Raw genomic sequence first — 23,113 nt, forward strand, 5'->3', positions numbered from 1 at the left:
TAGAGATCCATGTGTAATAGTTAAGGGTTAATTATTAGGCCGAAAAAATATCAGATGCATTTGAGAACTAAATGCCAGGAGCAGTAAGTAGTAGAAATTTACATCAGGAAAAAATATTACACCGCATCTGGTAACAGTTACAGTTTTCTCTAATTTGGCTACCAATGTTTACCTTCAAAACAAGTACCAAACTTCAAAAATTAATTAATTGGCTGTGAAGTACTTTCAGATGAGACGTCAGGTGAACGTAAAAGATCCCATGGCACTATTTCGAAGAAGAGCAGGGGAGTTCTCCTCGGTGTCCTATCCAATATTTATCCCTCAACAAACATTACATTGCTGTTTGTGGAACCTTGCTGTGCACAAATTGGCTGCCGCATTTCATACATTACAACAGTGACTGCATTTCAAAAGTACTTCATGGGCTGTAAAGTGCTTTGGGATGTCCTGAAGTCATGAAAAGTGCTGTATGAATACAAGTCTTTCTTTTATATTAAAGAATCATTTTCTCTCTGTATGGTTCAAAATTACTTCCTGCAAGCAGATGTTGTTTCCCTATGATCTTGGAAGATGTACCATTGTACTAATCTGCTCTTGCAGAGTTGAATGACCTGAGGATTAAAATTGACCTTATTTGCAATCAGCTTCTTACTGGATTAAATGTCTCATGCTGTGCTATCCCACTTGCTATGGAAGGACAGAAATTAAGCGGTAGAATTTCAGTGGGGGGCTCCCCAATCTCTTGTTGCGACTTTGGTGGAAGATCAGTGGAAGCCCTGGAGAAAGAGCCCATACAGCTGTTTATGCCATTTCTGCAGCGTTTCCACCCATCTACCCACCAGGATACAGTGGGAGATCTAGATAACTGCCATTGAAATTGCTGCCACAAATTCAGCTCAGATTTTACAGGCTGAAACAACCAGTGTATTTGTGATGGCACAGGTATCTTTCACAGCCTGCTGTGATCTAATTTAAGGGCATTTTAACGAACCTTTCTTGTCACAACAGTCGCAGAACATCTACTTGTAGGCTCACATTCCCTTTGCACTGGGAGCTGCGGCCTCGCGCTCTTTTGTGCACTGCAGAGACTTTGTCCTCTTTAGGACTCCACACAATTCTAGATCGCTAGTTTTTTTTGTCTCGTTTCGGTTTGGTGGCAGCTCCTATTTCAGTCAGAATACTAAAAGAGGTTAAAAAAGCAGCAGCATTCAAAATTATGTCCTCAGCCTAACTTGATCGAAATGTTGCTGGAGGAAGGAGCCAAGTCACATTCAAACAAAAAACATAATGTTATCTGTATGACTGGAAGTTACCTTTGAGTTTAACTGATAGTTATTCAAATCCATAACTGTTGGTTAAGTATTTAAAAGAAATATGTGAATTGTACTACTGATGATTCGCTTGTTCATCTATGTTCAATTAATTCAGTTTATAGTCTGAAACGAAGTCTGATGTTACGATGCTCTGCTGATTTTCAAAGACATGAAAAAGATTCTGTGGAAGCAAAGGGTAGATCCAGTAGCCAAAGAAAGGGTTTTTTGTTCATTATCCCGGGCATGTTACTAGAACTAATGTAAATATCAGGGCCAGTGAAGATACTCTAAAAACTGTGAGGAGTTAAAAAATCCCCTGTGAGAGTGAACTGAAATACAGTAACCAAAGTAGCTAGGCTAAGGACAGAAAAGACCCAAAAATGTAATATTAATATTTATTTACAAAAATCAAACAAATCGGACACCTACAAACAGCACAAGTTTGTGTACAATGACAACAGAAGCTACAATGACTTTTAAATTTATAATCTTCCCCACTCGCAGTGAATGCAGAGAGTCCTTTTTACCAACGATCTGTAATATATTCCAGCACTTCTTTTGGTTGTGTTTCATCCTGGACAATCCTCGTTTGTGGGTCAGTTTTTCACTCTCTGTTCGTCTCTACCCCAAAGGCTCAGATGATCCATTAGACTTTGAAATGCCTGGAATGCACAGTGAATTTCAAGTAGACATTACTGCTTCCTCTAACAGTCCCATCTCCAGATTGAATAATTCCCAGGAGGTGTTGTTCACAACATGTAAATGATGACTTCATGGCTTAACTAATACACCTGGGAGGGGGAGGGGGAGGGGGTCAGGCAAGTCGGAGGACCTCCTTGTGGGTCTGCTCCTGGGCCTGGCCAACGTGGCCATTAACAGGTCATGGTTAGACGCGGTCCGTGGGGACGGTCACTCTGGCTGCCTGCCTCTCTTCTGTGGTCTTGTCCACGCTCGGGTGGCCTTGGAGAAGGAGCACGCAGGCCTTCTGCAACCGGTGGGCACCGCAGGGACAGGAGTGTGATAATATTATCATTTAATTTTATAAGTTTCCTTTGTCTTATGGGTCTGTTTTTTCTATTAGTTATGCTCCTCTAAAAAGGGGGCACTTTTGTTTGTTTTTGTTGGGAAACCCAGTGTATCCTTATGGTTTTATTAGAAAAGGCATTCTTATATTGTATGGGAGGCAAAGACAATATCCACCTTCCGACAACTAAACATGCCAAGGCGAGCAACCACCAAAGACCTTCCTCAGGCTTAGCTTCACATTTGTACAGAATACAAAGTATTAATTTATATTTATACACATAATTGTTCCGCATTTATCTACCTATATATAATGACAATATGGTGGAACGTGTCATAATATTTATTTACAATTAAATAATAATACAAAGCATAAAGGTTCACTAAATATCGCAATACAATCTATAAGTACGCATTCATTGAGAAAAGCCGTAACAGTTCAATGACTATTTTCCGTGAACTTCTTCAGAAGAAATATAATGGTCTTTTTAGCCTTGATTACTGATGATGCAAATTCAGTATGTTCTGTCTTTACTGTTTTTGCTATTGGCATACACCTTCTTGTGTTTGCTTATATTTTTATCCTTGAACGACTGCATGTGGTTGTATGAAAGTGTAAGAAAATATATGAAATTGTTCATATTCCTACTCTTACATAATTTAGGTACACTCACTTTCTCTTGAGTATAGAAGCTTGAGGGGTGATCTGATCGAGGTGTTTAAAATGTTAAAAGGATTCAGTAGGCTTAGATACAGAAAAGCGATTTCCTCTGGTGGGGGAATCAAGAACGAGGGGACATAATCTTAAAATTGGAGCTAGGCCGTTCAGAAGGGAAACCAGGAAACACTTTTTCACACAAAGGGCAGTAGAAATCTGGAATTCTCCTCCCCCCCCCAAAAAAAAAGGCTGTGGATGATAGGACAATTGGATCTTTCAAGACCAAGATCAATAGATTTTTGTCAGGTAAGGGTATCAAGGGATATGGAAGTAAAGCGGATAAATGGGGTTGAGGTGCAGATCAGCCATGATCTAATTGAATGGTGGAGGGGCTGAAGAACCTACTCCTGTTCCTAACCTGAGTGGCATTATGTAACATAGAATTATATCGAATGTACAGCACAGAAACAGGCCACTCGGCCCAATAGGTCCAAGCCGGTGTTTGTGCTCCACACGAGCCTCCTCCCTCCCTGCTTCATCTAACCCTATCAGGATACCCTTCTACTCCTTTCTCCCTCGTGTGTTTATCTAGCTTCCCCTTAAATGCATCCGTGCTAGTCGCCTCAACTACTCCTTGTGGTATCGAGTTCCACATTCTAACCACTCTCTAAGCACATTAAGCAACATACTGCCATCACCAAAAGTATAACCACCAGAAACCAATTATGTAAATAAATGGAATGGGAAGGCATTCTTGAATTCGATGACGGGATTATGATATAATGCTACAATTTAGAATGCTTTCCTCAGTCATGTCTGCAAATCAAAGAAACAATACAACGCTTAATTACTCGAAACATCCAGACTATTAAACGAATGACAAGACAACTCTTCTGGCAAATATGGTGCTTAGTAACGTCAATCAAAATGTCAATTCAACTCCTTGAATAAGGAGCTTGCGAGCGAGGATGAATGGGAATCAAGTAACAGCGGATTAGACCTTCTGTAGCCTCCAGGAGAAAACAAACACCAGGGTATTCTATCGTTCACAACATGAGACATCAGCAGCAGCAGTAACAGCTGTAAACCTCACTTGTCAGAAGCAGAGTTGCCAGTGACCCAGGCATTTTCTCTATGTTTCTCTCCACCTCTTTTTGAAAAAAAAACTCACAAATGCGCGTCATAATTTCGGAGACCTATTTTTGGCGAATCGGTCAAGTGTGATATATGTATATATTTGGCGCTGCTTAGGTTAAAAGTGTAATTTTGTTTTATCTTTGGTTGTCATGTTTTGATTGGGTGATTCAGGTCCATTAACATGGCAGTACAATGCCTGCTTTAGAATGTGCACTGGTGTCGTTTATACAACAATAACAACAACTTGCATTTATATAGCGCCTTTAATGTAGTAAAACGTCCCAAGGCGCTTCGCAGGAGCAATTATCAAACATAATTTGACACCGTGTCTCATAAGGAGATATTAGGACAGGTAAGCAAAAGCTTGGTCAAAGGAGCGTCTTAAAGGAGGAGAGAGAGGTAGAGAGGCGGAGAGGTTTAGAGAGGGAATTCCAGAGCTTAGGGCCTAGGCAGCTGAAGGCACGGCCGCCAATGGCTACGTGCTCAGGGACGCACTGAAGCTAGGTGCGGCCGTCGAAAGGCTCTGTGGGGAAAGCCTTCCCGAGGGGCTGCAATCAGGGAAACCCCCCCCCAGGCAGAATGTAAAATTCAAATTGCTGTAATGTACCTGTAGTGAATCTGTAATTTACCTGTAATGAATCTGTAATCAATAATCTGTATTGAGTATAATGCAATGAGACACCCCAGAGTGTCATGAACTGCAATTATGTACAATGTGTTCATTGAACTGCACTTGATGTAACCTGCAAATTGTATAATCTGTATTGTGTACGTTTGGAATGTGATATGACAACTGTATTGTATGTTTTGCTGCAAGTTTTATGAATAAAGTATACTTTTTGAAAAAAAACAATGGTGGAGCGATGAAAATCAGGGATACGCAAGAGGCAAGAATTGGAGGAGCGCAGAGATTTTGTAGGGTTGTAGGGCTGGAGGAGGTTACAGAGATAGGGAGGGGTGAGGGCATGGAGGGATTTGAAAATAAGGATGAGAATTCTAAAATCTTCAGATCACCTCTTACATTATGTAAACATAACTCTAACACGATTGCACAATTCCGAATCACTTCCCAGTCATCCTCATTGTACAGAATTCTCCATCCAAGCACAGTATAATATCCTAAAAATAAAGAAAGATTTGCATTTATATAACACTTTTCACAAGCTCAGGACATCCCAAAGCGTTTTACAACCAATGAAGTACTTTTGAAGAGTAGTCAATGTAGCGCATTTGTGCACTGCAAGGTCCCACAAACAGCAATGTGATAATGACCAGAAATTTTTTTTTTAGATATCGGTTGAGGGATAAATATTGGCCAGGACACTGGGGAGAACTCTCCTGCTCTTCAAAAGAGTGCCATGGGATCTTTTACGTTCACCTGAGAGGGTAGACAGGGCTTCAGTTCACTGTCTCATTCAAGAGACGACACTCTAACAGTGCAGCACTCCCTCAGTACTGCACTGGGAGTGTCAGCCTAGATTTTGTGCTCATGCCTCTTGGAGTGGGACTTAAACCCACAACCTTCTAACTCAGAGGCAAAGAGTGCTACCAATTGAGACACAGCTGACACTAATCTTAATCAAAACCCACAAGTTGTATAGCTATCCAGAACTTCATAATCAGCATATTAAGTAGTTTGTCTAACTGGAAGCTTTTTTCTCAGAGTTCATGTCTATGTAAACAAAAAAAATTGGTTTTTATTTGTAGATTGAAGGATTAAAATTGTAGTCTGACAAATGCAAATTGGCTGCATTTAGTTGAAGTTAATAGAAATTCTTGTCCAAATATAATCCTGATCCAAAAAAAATCTCTTGGCAAACTAGTTATTCACTTATCAGAATTTGTTTGTACTGAGAATAGGGAAACGAGAGGCTGCTGGCTGCTAATTCTCAGTATAAAGGGAGTATTGGTGATGATGTGTCAATAAGAGAAGTTTTTAAAGAATTAACCAGAGGGTTGAAAAAGTTCTCCAAAGTGGCAGCTGCTGCCTGCTTGTCGTGATCAAGCAGAATTCCAATGATTTTTGGCAGATAATAGCAAGAATTCACTGGAATAATAAAAGCAAACTTGGATTGAGTGCAGGAAATGAAAGAAAAACATCCTCTTAAGAAGATACTGCTGTCACGTTGCTAGTTTAAGGCCCTGTTATAATTTTTTTAAATTAACACCCACAATATGCGTCCAAAAATAAAAAAGAGTACACTGTCATATTGCCAGGCTTATAAAAGCTTTCTTGAGATGGTTTGGCTCCAGGGTCCATCATGAATATGTGAACAAGGAGTTGATAAAGGACTTTAAATCAGGATGATCAAATGTGTGAAGTGATGCATTTTGGAGGCAAAAATCGGGAAAGGAAATATACTTTGAATGGTAAGATTTTAAATGGAATAGAGGAGCAGAGTGTTGTGCGGATGCACGGGTCATTAAAGGTTGGCATTGCAAGGACACAAACCCATTAAAAATGCAAATGGTATCCTTCGTTTTGTATCTAGATTTATTGAATACAAAAGCAAGGAGATAATGTGGAGATAAAGTATCCCATTAAAAGATGGCCTAGCAACAGTTGTATCGGACATTGGTTCAAGGAGAAGAGCCACCACCACCTTCTCGGGGCAATTAGGAATGGGCAATAAATGCCGGCCTTGCCAGCAATGCCCACATCCTGCCAATTAATTTTTTTAAAGATTCACAAGGATGTTCCCAGGCTTGAAGGGTTACAATTAAGAGAGGCAATTTGACAAGTTAAGGTTTTTGCCTTATGAGAGCTGAGAAGATTAAGAAGTGACCTAATAGAGGCCTTCAAAACTATGAAGGGCTATGATAAAGTGAATAGAAAGGTGAATAGTGATAGATTGTTTCCACTGGTCAGCCAGACAGTAATGAGAGAACACAAATTTAAGATAACCAGTAAAAGAATCAAAGGGGAGGTTAGAAAAAATGTCTTTGCACAGTGGATGGTTAGAACATGGAATTCTCTGCCACAAACCCTTGTTGAAACAGAGTCCATAGGCTCTTTTAAAAGGGAATTTGATAGTAGCTTGAAAAAGAGGAATATGAAAGATTATGGAGAGTGAACCGGAGAGTGGAATTAAATGAGGTGGATCTTGTGGAGAAAAAGACCAACTAAATGGCCTGTTTCTGTGCTGTCCCTATCTCTGTAACCTCCTCCAGCCCTACAACCCGCCGAGATCTCTGCGCACCTCCAATTCTGGCCTCTTGCACACCCCTGATTTTTCATCACTCCAACGTTGGCGGCCGTGTCTCCAGCTGCCTAGGCCCTAAGCTCTGGAATTCCCTCCCTAAATCTCTCCGTCTCTCCACCTTTCTCTCCTCCTTTAAGACACTCCTTAAAACCTACGTCTTTGACCAAGCTTTTGGTCACCTGTCCTAATATCTCCTTACGTGGCTCGGTGTCAAATTTTGTTCGATAACGCACCTGTGAAGCGCCTTGGGGCGTTTTACTATGATAAAGGGGTTATATAAATGCAAATTGTTGTTGTTGTAACATTGTGTGATTTATTCAGATCATAGATCGTTTTTGAGATTATTAATTTTATAATCATTTTATAATGATCCAAAACAAGAGCAACATAATCAGTAAATATATATCTTGGAAATTATATTGCTTGGAACAAGCAATGAGGCTCAGAAATAAAATCAAGAAATGCTGGAGATGCAGGACCCTCAACGTCTGAAAAGAGAAAAGGATTGTTAATTCTGATGAGTTCTGAGTTGTGTGAATGAATCAAGGGTTATGACTGGTGGAAATGCTGTGCATTTCTAACACTTTCTGGTTTTGTATCAGATTTTTGGTGTTTTCAGTTTTTAAAAATCTTTATTCCCACTAAACAACAAAGAGTTTGTTGGATTTGAAAAATAATCCGCCCTCTAATGCTGGACTGCTTAACTTTTGAGATTCTGAAGGGTGCTGTGAGTTATGTGGTCGTATGTCAGTCATGGATTCAACCAATCTAAGGTTGTTTAATGGCCCAGAATTTGCTGTCAAAATAACGGTGAGACTAATGGTGCTCGCTGTTATTAATGCACAAATGCTGCAGCAACTTCAGGCGAGGGGCAGATGCGCGGTTAAAGGCGGAAATTCTAAAGTTGCTGTCCTAGATGCGCCACTCCGCCGTTAGCTTTGAGAAAATGGCATCTCGCTGGCTGCCGTACCATTGAAATATATTGAACGGCGTGAAGTTGCTGTATTTGCGCAGTAGATACGAACTAAACTCACCACAGAAAGTTACGTCTTGTCATTTCAAGTCCAAGTACCCCTTTCAACAACGTGATAAGTGTTAATTACTGCCAGTCAACCTCTCTGGCATGAAAATTAACTATTACAAGTGCGGACTCTCATTCCTTCAGGTTTCAATTATGGTTGCAGCTGTGAAAAAATTGTAAATGATTTTTTTCTTACTTTTTCTTTCTGTCTCTTTTCTCTCTCTCTTAATCCAATCTCTCTTTCCCTTTCTTTATTTCTCTTTCTGTACCTGATTTGACATTGAATTCACCCACTCTAATTTCCCTCTCAGTCCTTGTGCTGTTAATTTCACAATCCTTCAATCTGATTGGTTAAGGAGATACCCAGTTGTTTGCCCTGTTCACTCAGGTCCCAGATGCCCTGTAGAGGGTGTCGCGTCATTTCCATCTCCCACTTCCAGCAACTTGTGGCCGCAAAATATCATGGAGATTAAATGGGCAAAGAGCAAGTCTAACTAACAGTGAGCACCGTTCACTGCCCTGCTGCAGCAAATTCTGGCCCATTAAGTTTAAGAAAATGCATACTATTTACTAAGTACGTTATAATAAAATCGATATTGTAGATGGCTCACTATAAAAGAGAAAGTAACACTTTCTTAATGTAAGTTTTAAAAGATTGCAATGAATTCTAACTCTCTTTTGACTATTTGTGTTGATATTTTAAACATTTTTTTGATTTTTTTGAAGAGAATGTTGATGAGACCATTAGGAGTACTGGCTTTGAAGAGTTACTGAGCCTGATGTGAAGGGCTTGAATTAATAATGAGTTGGCTGAAGATCTAACAAGTCAAACCATCCTAAATGATCTCTGTTGATGTTAACACAAAGCTCCTCTTGGATAAAATGAATGGGTTTCTATTTTTATGTTAACTTTATTTTCTTTATTCTGCTCTTAAAACCATTCGTTTACAGTACAGATATGAAGATAAACCATAAATACTGATAATCTGGAATAAAAGAGAAAATTCTGGAGAAGCACGACATCTAAAGGAGAAATAGATGTGAATTTCTCGGGTACATTCTGGTGAGAGGCCACACCTGAAACATTAACCTACCTTTTCTCTTTCACTATCTGACTGGACTGCTTGGCATTTACAGAATTTCCTGTTTTTATTCCAAGTGATTTTAATGGTAACTGGGCAAAAGAAATGCTATTAATAAAAAGTTGAAGCCCTCCCTCCTTCTCGCCCGTCCTCCTTGTACAGGTACTGTTGGAGGTGCCGTCTTTCAGATGAGGTGTTAAGCCAAGGTTCCGTCTGCCCTCTCAAGTGGACATAAAAGATCCCATGGCACTATTTCGAAGAAGAGCAGGGGAGTTCTTCCCGTATCCTGGCAAGTATTTATCCCTTAACCAACATCACTGGTCGGTATCACATTTCTATATGTGGGAGCTTGTTGTGTACAAATTGGCTGCCACGTTTCCTACATTACAACAGTGAGTACACTACAAAGTATTTCATTGTCTGGAATGCGCTTTGGGTCGTGAAAGATGCAATGGAAATGCAAGTTCTTTCTTTTTTCATTCTTACTGAAGGTCTTATGTGGTTGAAGCTTTTGGAGTAAAAATTTATATATTACAAATGTTCCTTCATAACGTTTACATTTATTTTGTCCCAAAAAACAATCGGGGGTGGGGGGGGGGTAGTCCATCCAGGTAAATGATGGCCAAATCACTGCTGTTTCTACAGGGAGGCAGCCCCACTGCTTCAGCCACTCATGTTGACAAGGGACAGTTTAATCATAAGATAGGCTGGCATAAAGAAAAGCCTTCAGGCCATTTTATTTTGTCCTTCAATTACTGCTCAATGACCCCTGGTGCAAAAGAACCTTCATTAAGTACAGGACCAAGTTGAAAAGAGCTTGCCAGCACTCACTATCAGGGTTCGTGCATGAAGAATGAACAATTGATCTAGGTGCCAGCACACTTTCCGGTGGCCCACGGAACCATAACCCAGCAAGAGTCCGGGTTACAGCTGTTTTTCTTTAATTCTACTTTACAAATTTACATGTGTGCATGCTGCAAATAGAAAGCAAACTTGTCTCAACAGGAGCTTTCCTTTTAATTCCTTCCATCCACTTATTCACTAGTATCCTTGGGGGAAAAATTGGATAAGGGCCGTTTTTGGGTGTAGGTAACGCGATGCGCTATTACCCCACGCCCAATGATCCCTGCACAGGCAGGACGCAAGTTTCGGCCGGCCGGAGGACTCACCTGCAATCAGCGTTCCGTTCCAGGTCTTGCACGTGGAATCAATGCAATTTGCACTTTCCACCACCAGGAGGAGCTCAATCTCTTAAAGGGAGGATGTTTCTTAGAAATCTCTTAAAGGTAGCTGGTACCTGTTATTTGCTAAAAATAACAGTCTACTCTCTGCACAGAGTCTGAACGGAGATCAGACATTGCACATGTAAAACACAGATGCAGGTCCCATCCCTTTGTTTGCACATTGATGAGTTATATTAAAACATTGAATAAAGGTTGCACACTACTAAATCCCACATCCTCCAATCTGCATGCCAGACCTCACCAATCTTCTGATCTGAGTTGGAACCAGGCCTGCGAAAGTGCATGCACCAAGGTTCTCTAGTGATGCACTACAGACCTTGGTGCAAGCGATGGACAGAAGGAGGGACATCCTTTTATCCACAGGGGGGAGGGGGGAAACAAGAGGCCCTCCAGACATATATCCAAAAGGCAGTGGGAGGCAGCAAGGGACGAAGTCAATGCCAGGCACACAGCATCATGAACATAGATGCAGTGCAGGAAGAAGTTCAATGCTTTGACATGAGTGGGCAAGGTGAGTGAGGTCAACTGTCAAGTAGCGTCTCCTGCCAACTGCCCCACACACTACACCCCTCATCCCCCACATACCAATAAACTCTTTCCCATCAGTACTCAACTCTTCCAATCAGATGCTTCTTCTCACCCTTACACATTACCACTGTTTCAAGCCACCCAACCACAAGTCACAGGCCACACACTCTGGCAGCTATTCAACCATGACAGGCACATCACCCAGACACACGTCCCATTTTCTTGCAGGAGAAGCTGGCGCATATCAGGAGACAGCAAGTGGCAGTGGCATTTAGCCCCTCGTGCCTGCTCCACCATTCAATGAGAGCATGGTGGACCTGTGACTTAACTCCATATACCTGCCTTAGCCCCATATCCCTTAATACCCTTGGTTCACAGAAATCTATCAATCTCAGATTTAACATTCACAAGTGAGCTAGCATCAACTGCCATCTACAGAAGAGTGTTCCAAACGTCTCCCACCCTTTGCATGTGGAAGCATTTCCTAACTTCACTCCTGCACGTCCTGGCTCTAAATGTTTGGCTATGTCCCCGCGTCCTAGTATTGAAGTCTAGGAGACCTCCAAAAACAGTTACAGATGTCTTGGCAGCCAGAGGCAATAATCCAGCCACTAACCTATAAATCCTGCATGTCCTTTTAAATAGGGCTGGTGGGGGGTCCTCCAGGCACTCTAAGACACGTTCAGATGGTCAGGGTTAAGAATGTGCATTGAGCGTTAAGTCCCAAAATGGTGTCTATCGCTTTAAATCTGTGTTGCGCACTGATTGAAGCCATTTTCTCGCTACTTTACATGATTCCAGTGTTCGTTATCTGCACCTGCGCTAACTCCTATGGCGTCCGGCGCATGTCATGCTGGAAACATGCGTGCGCATCCAAGACGCCATTTTGGATGTCAGAGAGGCCGTGTAGCGCCGAAACAACGGGTGCCAAATGGCCCAATTTAGCACCCCTTGTGCTTTACTGAGGAAGGGGAAGGTTGCTCTGTCAGAATCTTGATTTGCGCCACTTTATCTTGGATAAGCATTTTGTGCTGCAACTACATCTCCTTATTCCACTGACCCCAGACTGACCAAGCAGTGCTTATGCTGTAAAGCAAGCAATTGTCCCTTCACTGAAAGTGTACGCACAGCAGGGTCCCATAAACAGCAATGTGATAATCTGTTTTTAGTGATGTTGGTTGAGGGATAAATATTGGCCAGGACAACGGGGAGAACTCCCCTACTCTTCTTCGAAATAGTGCCTTGGGATCTTTTACACCCACCTGAGAGGGCAGACAGTGCCTCGGATTAACGTTTCATCTGAAAGGTAGCGCAACTCCCTTAGTGTCAGCCTAGATTCTGTGCTCAAGGCTCTAGAATGGGGCTTGAACCCACAACCTTCTGACTCAGTGGCGCCAGTGCTATCTCTGATCCAAGGCTGACACCTAGGAGTGTAACTACTCCTGAGTCCACGCAAAACTGGTTTGGAGTGTGTCATTGTGAAAAGTGGCAATATAATTCATAAGTCAAGTCCTGATCTGACTTCTGAGCGAACTCTAAGCCAAACAATGTGAGACTGCCTCCAGGAAGCAGACTCTTACCAGTCAGAGCTCATGCCAGGTGTGGTGTAACTCCAGTCCGGTGTTAAGTTGCATATTAAAAGGGCAGGCCGTTGGAAATTTCGCTTTATTTGTGCGTTTTTAGATGTTGGGGGAAACATCTGCATTCTCAGAAGATTAACAGTTGGCTGGCGGGGAACAGAGCGCCGCTCTCACCTCAATAACGCCTAGTCCGCAATTTTAACTTTATCAGCTGTTCCTCGCATTCCACAGATACCAGTCTGACTCTGATTGCTGCATTTTAACTGCAGTCTAAAGGTGCATTTACACTGCAACTCGAACTTTGCAGCAGCGTTAACGTTACAGTATAACTCCGACTCTGGAGAGCAGTGGTGTGAACCCCACGGAAGGAATTACACTTCTTCGATATGGCATGCGGAGCATAACTTCAGTACGGAGTCAACACGGTTTAAAAGATTCACCCGCGATTTCCCCAGCACTTTCTGTACGTGCACGGGGTAGATTTAAACGTTTAGAGACTGCAGACATTCCCCGCCTTTTCTCTAAACATCTAAACGTTACCTGGGGATCAAGTCCTCTCCTGGGCAGGAGGATTGAGGTTGGAGAAAGGTATTTACCTGGTTTTAAATGCACCTTAAACCACCGCGTGGAAAAACAAATCAATTCACAATCATGTGTTTACAATTTAATATCCGTACCCCGTGTGTATTACTTATAAAGCACAGAGTAAATATGAATTTAATATGTGGCTACATCCTTTCCGGACAAATTCCATGGGCATTAATATTTTGTATTAAAAATTCAGCTTAATAAACGCATTGATTTAAAATGATTTCGCTTAAATCCTTGAAATCATAACATCGACATGAATAACTTTCCACACTGAAATGTGAAAATGGTCCCCCAATAAATTATTTTTAAAAACAGGATGGAATATTTACAGTGCACTCTTTTTCATAAATAACACGCTATATTTAAAATCTAAAAAGAATACTTGCGGAGTAACATACTTCCCAGATGTTTGTAAATAGGCAACAGCATAAATATTTGGAAGACATTCAAACAAGTACAAATGTTAACCAGTTTTGTTTGAACAAAAAGACTGCCTTAGTGACAATTTAATTGTAACATGTTTTCAGCATTTTTCACAGCTGACTGGAATACTTTGCCAATTTGTTTAAATGTTCTACTCGGTGTTTTACAGGTATATAACCCAGTTATAAATGTCTCGCTTGATGTGGGTGACACCCCGCTGACTGGTCAGGAATAGAGCAGTTGCACTATAGTTTCAACACTGTGCTACAACAGACCGCCCAACACCACCTGAGACAGGAGAATTGGATCAACGAGGCAGTCGATCCAAAACTACAAGCAGCGCCCGGTTGCCATTCTCCTTCCCTACCCTGATAGTTAGCCAATCTGAGCAAAGATGAATCACAGCATCCGTTTATTGAGCAACTTCTTAATAACTTAAAACGGCACATTCACAAGGACTGGGCAACGTGCAACACGATGAAATAAAGCCAGAGAAAGGCGGATGCTGGTATCCTTTACTGAACAACACTTGGGAACACAGGAGCAGGAGTAGGCCATTCAGCCCCTCGAGCCTGTTCCGCCTTTCAATTACAATCCCGTTGGTTGTAGGCACAATCTTACAGCCTCAGAAGAAAATGAATTGCAAATAAAAATACACGGGCTCAAAATTGCGATGATAGATTAAAGACTAACACCTTTGTTGAAATTTATCTGGGATGCTTAAAATACGTGTTAATGAATTCGTTCCAGCCGTGAGAGGGAAATAGTCAATATGATTCCATTAGTTAAAAATAACTTTGAACAAGGCGCCCGATTCAAAAGTTTGGACCAAACTTGTACAAGGATTTGTAGCCAGATTTGTACATGTAGCAGGTTGATTGGGATGTTAGGACTGACACAGATTTCTTACGTTTGATAGCAGGAAGCTGCTCGTAATGCACAATAATTACATACTAGAAGATTTGGCTGTAATATCAAAGATTGTGATAGGGACTATTTAAAGGTAAGATATCAGTATAGATGAAGAATAGAATTAATGGACTCCCTCTATGTACCCGTAGCCTGAACGCTCTCAAAGTGACCACATTGGAAGAGTTGAACTCATGAACGCTTTCTGATCCTTCCTGTCTATTTTGGATGCGTGTTTGTGAGGCTTCGGGTGGTGCATTATCTAGTCCTGGGGCAGAGGTATCCCTGTTTCCGGAAAACACTCCGCGTGTAAATTGCAGGAAAACGATCCGCGACAATTCAGGTTTCCTTGTCAACAAGGACAAGACTCCCAGTAACACTGGGAATAAAATGGGCAAGATTCTCATTAACGATGATCACAAAAAAACAGACACACGGATAGGGTAGTGTGGTGGTCATGTTACTGGACTAATACTCCAGAGAAAATGAGTTCAAATGACAGATTGAGAATTTGAATTCAGCTTTTAAAAATCTGGAAATAAAAAACTGATATAAGTAAAAGTGATCATGAAACTGTGGGATTATGTAAAAACCCAACTGGTTCATTAATGCTCTTTAGGGATGGAAGCGTCATCCTGACCCAGTCTGGCCTATTTATGACTCCAGTCCCACACTAGTGGTTGACTCTTAACTTGCTTCTGAAGTGGCCTAGCATGCCATTCAGTTGTATCAAACCTCTACAAAGAACAAAGGGATGGACCACCACAGGGGCTGCAGAGGTTCATGAGGAAGACTGGCCACCACCCTCTCAGGGCAACCAGGGGTGGGCAAAAAACGCCGGCCTGGCCAGAGTCCCCCGGATGAAATTTTTAAAATCAACAGAGTCAGCCAAATCAGTGCAATACGTAAGAATGTAGACCGTCCCTCCGTTATTATTTTATTCCCAGCGGTTTCTCAACCATTACTCACACGGACATTTCCATCACTCACTGACTTATTTAAAAAAAATATGCATTGTTTAATTTGCAAACTGCATTGAATGATTTCCCTCTCATTGAATTATTGCCCTCTGCCAGGATCTATAGGACAACATAATTGATAATAATGAGACGGGACTAATGAAAAATGAAGAACATGGTAATTGTTTTAAGTCATGACCTTAGTTCGAGTCTCATCTCTGTATCTCGAACGCTAGTCTTATTTTAGTTTTTATAATAATTCAGTCTTAATTTCAGTCTCGCTGACCAACGTACAATGATTGTCGGACCGCTTTCTTTCTCGCTATAGTTCAGGAAAAGGGCGTTAGTGAAAGGGGGAACGATAAAGGTGATCATCACAATCGCCACGTTCGTGCAACGCTGTAACTCTACAGTGGGGCCCACTAGAATGAATTTGTTTATGTAAGGGCAGCCGCACATTCGTTTCTTTATCAGCAATTCTGAAACATTGGAGGGACGCGGGGGAGCAAATTATAATCCCAGCAAAGGCACGTTTGGTGTGGGTCAACCCCGAGGAAAATAGTCGCGTTAAAGTCTGTCATTTTTGGAGTTGAGGAATTATCCTTGAACATTACTGTAATTAAAGGTTCGAAGTTCATTCCAAAACAAACAAACGCGAGCCCCTTAATTTCTCAGCAGTGTTGTAAACCTAGAATAATTGTTACAAACTGTGGCAATGATTTATCCCTAATTAGAAACACAGCTTATTCTTTATAACCCAGTATTGGCATTTACAACAATTATATTGTTCGATATTTTAATATCATTACACAAAATATGTATATTTTACTATTCAATGTCACAAAATTCCACACCTCAGTAGAGTTTCTGCTAGATTGCGCTGGTTTTATCAGCACAATCAGCCCAAACCAACACAAAAGAACACAGAAAATCAAGCGTAAGTTACGTCAAGCCGAAATCAAGTTTCCGCGATCTTCAGCGCTGGTTCAAAAATCATTGCTTCCCGAAGCCGGCCCCGTCCACGAAACTGACCATGCCCCACGTAAGGAGGATTACGAGTTTCTGCCAATTGTGCCCGTCTGTGGCCGTTTGAGGAGAGTCTTCAAATTAAGCTTGTTTTCTTAAGCTCACAGGCACGAGTAGGCATGTTGTAAACGTTTTTACATATTAAAAAATATTTAATTTACTAAGAAACTGACTAGTGTACACCAATGAAATTAGAAAATTGTTCAGTATAGTTTTGTAAAGTCTTTTTCAGTGATTTAAAATCAGGTTACTCACAGGTGGAGGACTAGACACTTATTTTTTGGTGATAAACCCATTTTCAGCTGTACTAATAAAACTGCACCAGGTTATCTTAAATACATCAATGAATATTTTTTAATGCAAAGAAAAAAAATGATTACGTTCTACTCTGCTGACCGATAGCGCTGGTTTATGGAAGATTTTACGTTTGTGATTATTCAAATGCATTTTAGCGGAAACTTGAACTGTAACCCAATCAGTGCAATTTCAAGCGCAATTTGCACCCAGTTTACCGATTGTGCCCAAAGCGGAAACTCTACCCTGTTGTGTTTAACTCAGTAACCTTAATGCTAAGTGTTGATTTTTACATCAAATTAGATTCACAAAAGTCTCAGTAAAAACAATAGACTTCAATTTATAGAGTCCCAATTTATGTATGGACAATTTTTACCCTTGAGTGTAGAAGATTATGGGGGAGATCTAATTGAGGTGTTTAAAATGATTAAAGGATTTGATAGGGTAGATTGAGAGAGACTATTTCCTCTGGTGGGACAGTCCACAACAATGGGTAATTTCATTGCCTTAAAATTAGAGCTGGGCCGTTCAGGGGTGATGTCAGAAAACACTTCTTCACACAAAGGGTGGTGGAAATCTGGAACTCTCTCCTCCAAAAAGCTATTGAGGCTACTTCAATTGAAAATGTCAAAACTGAGATAGATAGATTTTTGTTCGGCAGGGGCATAATGGGTTACGGAATGAAGGCGGGTAAATGGAGTTAAGATACAGATCAGTCATGATCTAATTGAAAGGCAGAACAGACTGGAGGGGCTGAATGGCCTACTCCTGTTCCTATGTTCTTAATTTGTAGGGTTTGGTCAAATAGGTGACTGAAAGTAGGAATATGAATTAGATGCATGGTCAATATACCCCTGTTGAGTTCTATTAGATGCTGTCCTGGCGATGCTGCAGTATTAGTTGGGTTTATCGAGTAAGCATTCATAACACTCATAAAACCACAAAGAGGTGAAATGATAAGAAGCCGATACTTTTGACATTTAAGTGACTGGCACAGATAAGTGTTCAGTACATTATTATGTATTCCTTTGCTGCTTTGGGACTGCACGTTTCAATGTGTGTGGTGGGGAGAGGTACTATATACAATCCAATTGCATCTATTATAAATAATTAAAAAAACATATTTCTAATTGTACAAATAACACAAAAAAACCCTGCAAATTCTGGAGTCTCTGAATTTTATAGCACAGAAAGAAGCCATTCAGCCCATTGTGCTTGTGCGGGCTTTTTGTAAGAGTTATCTACTTAGTCCCATTCCTATATCCTTTCCCAAAACCCTTCTATTTGATGTTCTTTCAAAACTTTTTATCCACTTCTCTTTTACAAGCTATTGTGGATTTTGCATCCACCATTGTTTGTGGCAGGGCATCCTATGTCCTAACAATCCACCATGTTAAAAAAACTCTTAATTCTCCCTTTGGTGATGATTCTAAGTTTATGTCCTCTAGTTATGGACTCAGCCACCAATGGAAATATCCCCCCCCCCAACTTTTTTTTACCTTGCCAAACCCTTCAAGACTTTGAACTCCTCTATTAGATCTTTTAACTATATTATTAGTTCTCTATTCTAGTGAAAGGAGCCTTGGTTTCTCTAGTCTCACCTTTAAACTAAAGCCTTTCATTCACCTTAAACATAAACAGAAAACGTTGGAAGTGCACAGCAAATGGGGCCAGCACCTGTAAAGAGAAAAGTCTAGTTAAAGTGTCTGATGAAGGGTTACCCCAAACTTTAACTGCCTTTTCCTACATTACAACAGTGACCACATTTCAGAAAGTACTTCATTGGCTGTAATGTGCCTTGGGGAGTCCTGAGGTCATGAAAGGCGTCATATAAATGAAAGTCTTTCTATTTTTTTTCTCTTTGCGTTGTGTTTATTTGCATCTTCCCATTTGCCAGCCAAGGAGGGGGAGGCGTAAATATTTTTTCATAGAGATGGTCTAATAATCTTGTGAACAGAACTGTTCCAGTTCTGGCCTCTTTTGCAACCCCGATTGTCTTCGCCCCGCCATTGGCGCTCATGCCTTCAGCTGCCTAGGCTCTAAGCTCTGGAATTCCCTCCCTCAACCTCTCCGCCTCTCTATCTCTCTCTCCTCCTTTAAGACGTTCCTTAAAACCTACCTCTTTGACAAAGGTTTTGGTCACCTGTCCTAATATCTCCTTATGTGCCTTCATGTTAAAGTTTTGTCTGGTAATGCTCCTGTGAAGGGCCTTGGGGTGTTTTACCATGTTAAAAGTGCTATATAAATGCAAGTTGTTGTTGATTAGATAAGGTCTCCAGAGGAGTCGAGTGGGTTGCACTCATTCTTTGGCTCATATATATTCATCTGTACAGGAAACACATCCTTTATTGTCGACAGTCCCAGTGTTTCTGGCCCAGAGCATCCTCAAATACTTATTGCAAAGTAAATAGTGAAGTGATATGAGTAGACAAGGTGTCATGGTGCTAAAAAGTCAGTGAAATTATCCCCTGGTACCTCAGTCAGTTTATCCAGTAAGCAGCTGAACTATAGAGACTAAAAGATTCTCAGGCTGTGCAGAGTTAACTGATCTCAGCCCGGGCACCTCATTCTTGCCCCTGATAACTATCCAGTGACAGTTGGACTAAATATGTGTGTATGTGTGTGTGTGCATTTTATGTGAGTGTGTATGTGTGTGTTTGTGTGTATGTGTGTATATATGTGTGTGTGGGTGTGGGTATGTATGTGTATGTGTATACACACACATGTGTATGTGTGTGGATATATGTGGGTATACGTGCGTGTATATGTGTATGAGTGTATATATCTGTGTATGTGTATATATATATATATATACATGTATATGTGTGTATGTGTATCTCTATATATGTATGTGTATATGTATATGTGTGTATATATGTGTATGTATACATATGTATATGTGTGTAAGTATGAATGTATATATATGTATGTGTGTATGTGTATGTATGTATATGCATATCATGTGTGTATGTATGTGTGTATGTGTGTATATGTGAGCACCCGCAGTGTGTCTGTGTATGTGAATGTACGTGAGTCAGAATGGAACTCACCTATGATGCACCCTCTGATGTTGAAGTCCACCAATATTCAAGTTTTAAAGGCTCCTCTGAACAGTGGTCACTTGTGTGAGGCACCTTTGGGTGCTCAGCACCCATGGGGCTATAGTCCAGGAAGGAATGGAAGGCTTTCAGGAGGAGAGAGGGGTAGAGGAGAATGGCCCACAAAAATATCCAGAAAAATAGCATCATAGTATCATATCATAGTATCATAGTAAGTACAGCACAGGAGCAGGCCATTCGGCCCATCGTGCCTGTGCCGACCCTTGAAAGAGCTATCCAATTAGTCCATTCCCCTGAGCTTTCCCCATTATCTGTAAATTTTTTCGCTTCAATTATTTATCCAATTCCCTTTTGAGAGTTATTATTGAATCTGCTTCCACCACCCTTTCAGGCAGCGCATTCCAGATCATTACAACTCGCTGCGTAAAAAAATATTTCCTCATGTTGCCTCTGGCTCTTTTACGGATCACCTTAAATCTGTGTCCTTTGGTTACTGACCCTTTCCCACTGGAAACAGTTTCTCCTTATTCACTCTGTCAAAACCGTTCATGATTTTGAACACCTCTATCATATCTCCTCTTAACCTTCTCTGTTCCAAGGAGAACAATCCCAGCTTCTCCAGTCTCTCCACATAACTGAAGTCCCTCATGCCATTCTAGCAAATCTCTTCTGCACCCTCCCTAAGGCCTTAACATCCTTCCTAAAGTGCCCAGAACTGAACATAATACTCCAGCTGAAGCCTAACCAGAGTTTTACACCTAGAGTGTGCATACTCCACCCATGTGAAGCTCCAAGTGATCGGAGACTACCACTTGGCCATATCCAACACCTAAATCTGGAACTAACCGTGGGTTTTGGCTTCTGGCATTGCCGTCATTTGGGTCTCTGCTGGGCCATTGTGACAGTAAAACAAAATGTGCAACATAACCACCCTTGTACCAACCGCATGGAAACCACATTGAACCAATGTAAAAAAATCGCGAAAACACGAACGTAAGTGCCTTTTTTTGGTGTAACTCACGTTTAAAAGTCTCCGACCTTTTGCGCTGGTTCGGTGAATTGCGCAGGTATCCGAGCACAAAAACTAATGGAAACTCTACGCCCCCCTCCTCCCCCTTATTTTTAAACTGTATCTCTGCCTTTATTTTTCTCATTGGGAGCCCGAGTATGTTCCTTGTGTATCTGTGTTGGTGGGGGGTGGGTTCGGGAAAAGATGATTAACACTGGATTGCGTTCTCTTAATGTGGGTAAACTGCAAAAAACAAGATTAATCTGCGGAATAGTCGAATGAAAGGAAATACACAGCCTCAAGAAGCAGCGTAGTTTGGGATTCAGAGTCCAGCAATGTAGCTTTTCTTGAGATCAATTGTTGCACTTCATCAACTCTTCATGCTCCACTGAGCTTTATACCATGGTTAACTTATTAAAAAAAACTTATAACATTTCCTTCCGGCTCCGAGTCTCAATTTCTTTGGTGAGGGGCGTGGGGAGTGGGATGGGAAATGCGTGGATATTGATTTCAATTTAAAAAAATGCAAAATATAAAAAGCACGAGTCAAGATCAACTTGAGATATTATCAACCTGTGCTGCGAGATTTGTTTTGACTTATTGCAGAAATTCGAAGTCCTAAAGGCCGCTGGTAAATCGATTGCACTGGAGCAGAATGTAGCGACCTATCCGCAGATCCTCCTGCCGCATCGAAGACCCCCCTGGCGGCGGCAGCCCCAGCAGTTTTGCTGTAACGACCCCACCACCGCCGGGGGATAGTTGAGAAGTTATCCTTGGGGGCCGTTTGCACCATTTCTCCAGGGGTTGCCATCCACCATAGTTATAGCAGGAGATTGGGGAAATCCCACGGAAACTTGCCCCCAAGAAATTTAAGAGAAGGCACGGTCCAGGACTTTAATACACTGAATGATAATTTCTCGTGCGGAGCATAAACGCCGGCATAGACCGGTTGGGCCGAATGGCCTCTTTCTGTGTACATTCTGTGTACATTCTATGTAATATTGTTCAAATCGCAATGCTGACTGCAGTGTGATATTAAACAACTTTAATAATACCTGTAAACAATTTTACAACACCAAGTTATAGTCCAGCAATTTTATTTTAAATTCACAAGCTTTCGGAGGCTTCCTCCTTCCTCAGGTAAATGAGGAAGGAGGAAGCCTCCGAAAGCTTGTGAATTTAAAATAAAATTGCTGGACTATAACTTGGTGTTGTAAAATTGTTTACAATTGTCAACCCCAGTCCATCACCTGCATCTCCACATCATTAATAATACCTCAGCGAGACACCTATCGCAGACAAGTTGCAAATGTTAATTGTCACTGTATTTTGTCACAGCGCGGTTTTCTAAAGATTGTTTTTGTTGTTTTTTTTCCATACAGGTGAAAGTGTCACAGAGCTGCAAACGTAGGTTAAAGGAGAAAGCGCATCTCAGCTGTTAAAGTGAAGCCTCTCTGCCAAATGAACAGAACGTTCAATGAATAATAATCCTTGTCATCACAAGGCGTGGAGATTTAATCAATCACCCCAGAGGTCCAGGGCATGATACCTACAGTTAAAAAAATCACAAATTGCCACTTCTGCATAATTGCATTTTTATTTTTAAAAATGCACAGCGTCAGATAGGAAAATTATGCAATGCACAATTCCTTCAAAATATCGAATTTGTTCATGTATTTTATAAGTGCAGCCAACAACATCAAACGGATTTTCTAAACTCATTAACTGCAAACAAAATTTCCTACATTACAACAGTGAGTACACTTCAAAAGTGTTTTATTGGCTGTAAAGCGCTTTGGGAGGTCCTGTAATCCCAGATCACCTAGGTTTTAAAGTTCTCATCCTTGTTTTCAAATCCGTCCATGGTCTCTCCCCTCCCTATCTCTGTAACCTCCTCCAGCCCTACAACCCTCCGAGATCTCTGCGCTCCTCCAACTCTGGCCTCTTGCCCATCCTGGATTTTAATCGCTCCACTATTGGGTGATTTCAGCAGCCTAGGCCCTAAGCTCTCGAATTCCCTCCCTAAAGCTCTCCACCTCCCTCTCTCCTTCTTT

General features: G+C 41.2%; 1 long non-coding RNA gene across 6 annotated transcripts in view; it reads right to left on the reverse strand.

Annotated features, from left to right (window-relative positions):
• Positions 1 to 1,694: 1,694 nt before the first annotated feature.
• LOC137320742 (uncharacterized) overlaps positions 1,695 to 23,113 on the reverse strand; it is a 41,324-nt gene continuing 19,905 nt past the window's right edge. For all 6 annotated transcript variants that reach the window (XR_010962638.1, XR_010962637.1, XR_010962634.1 and 3 more), the window contains one exon: positions 1,695 to 1,975. This is a non-coding gene — a long non-coding RNA (uncharacterized lncRNA). The remainder of the gene's footprint in view (positions 1,976 to 23,113) is intronic.

Source organism: Heptranchias perlo, chromosome 4 (genome assembly GCF_035084215.1).
Source record: "Heptranchias perlo isolate sHepPer1 chromosome 4, sHepPer1.hap1, whole genome shotgun sequence".
Lineage (NCBI taxonomy): Eukaryota > Metazoa > Chordata > Chondrichthyes > Hexanchiformes > Hexanchidae > Heptranchias > Heptranchias perlo.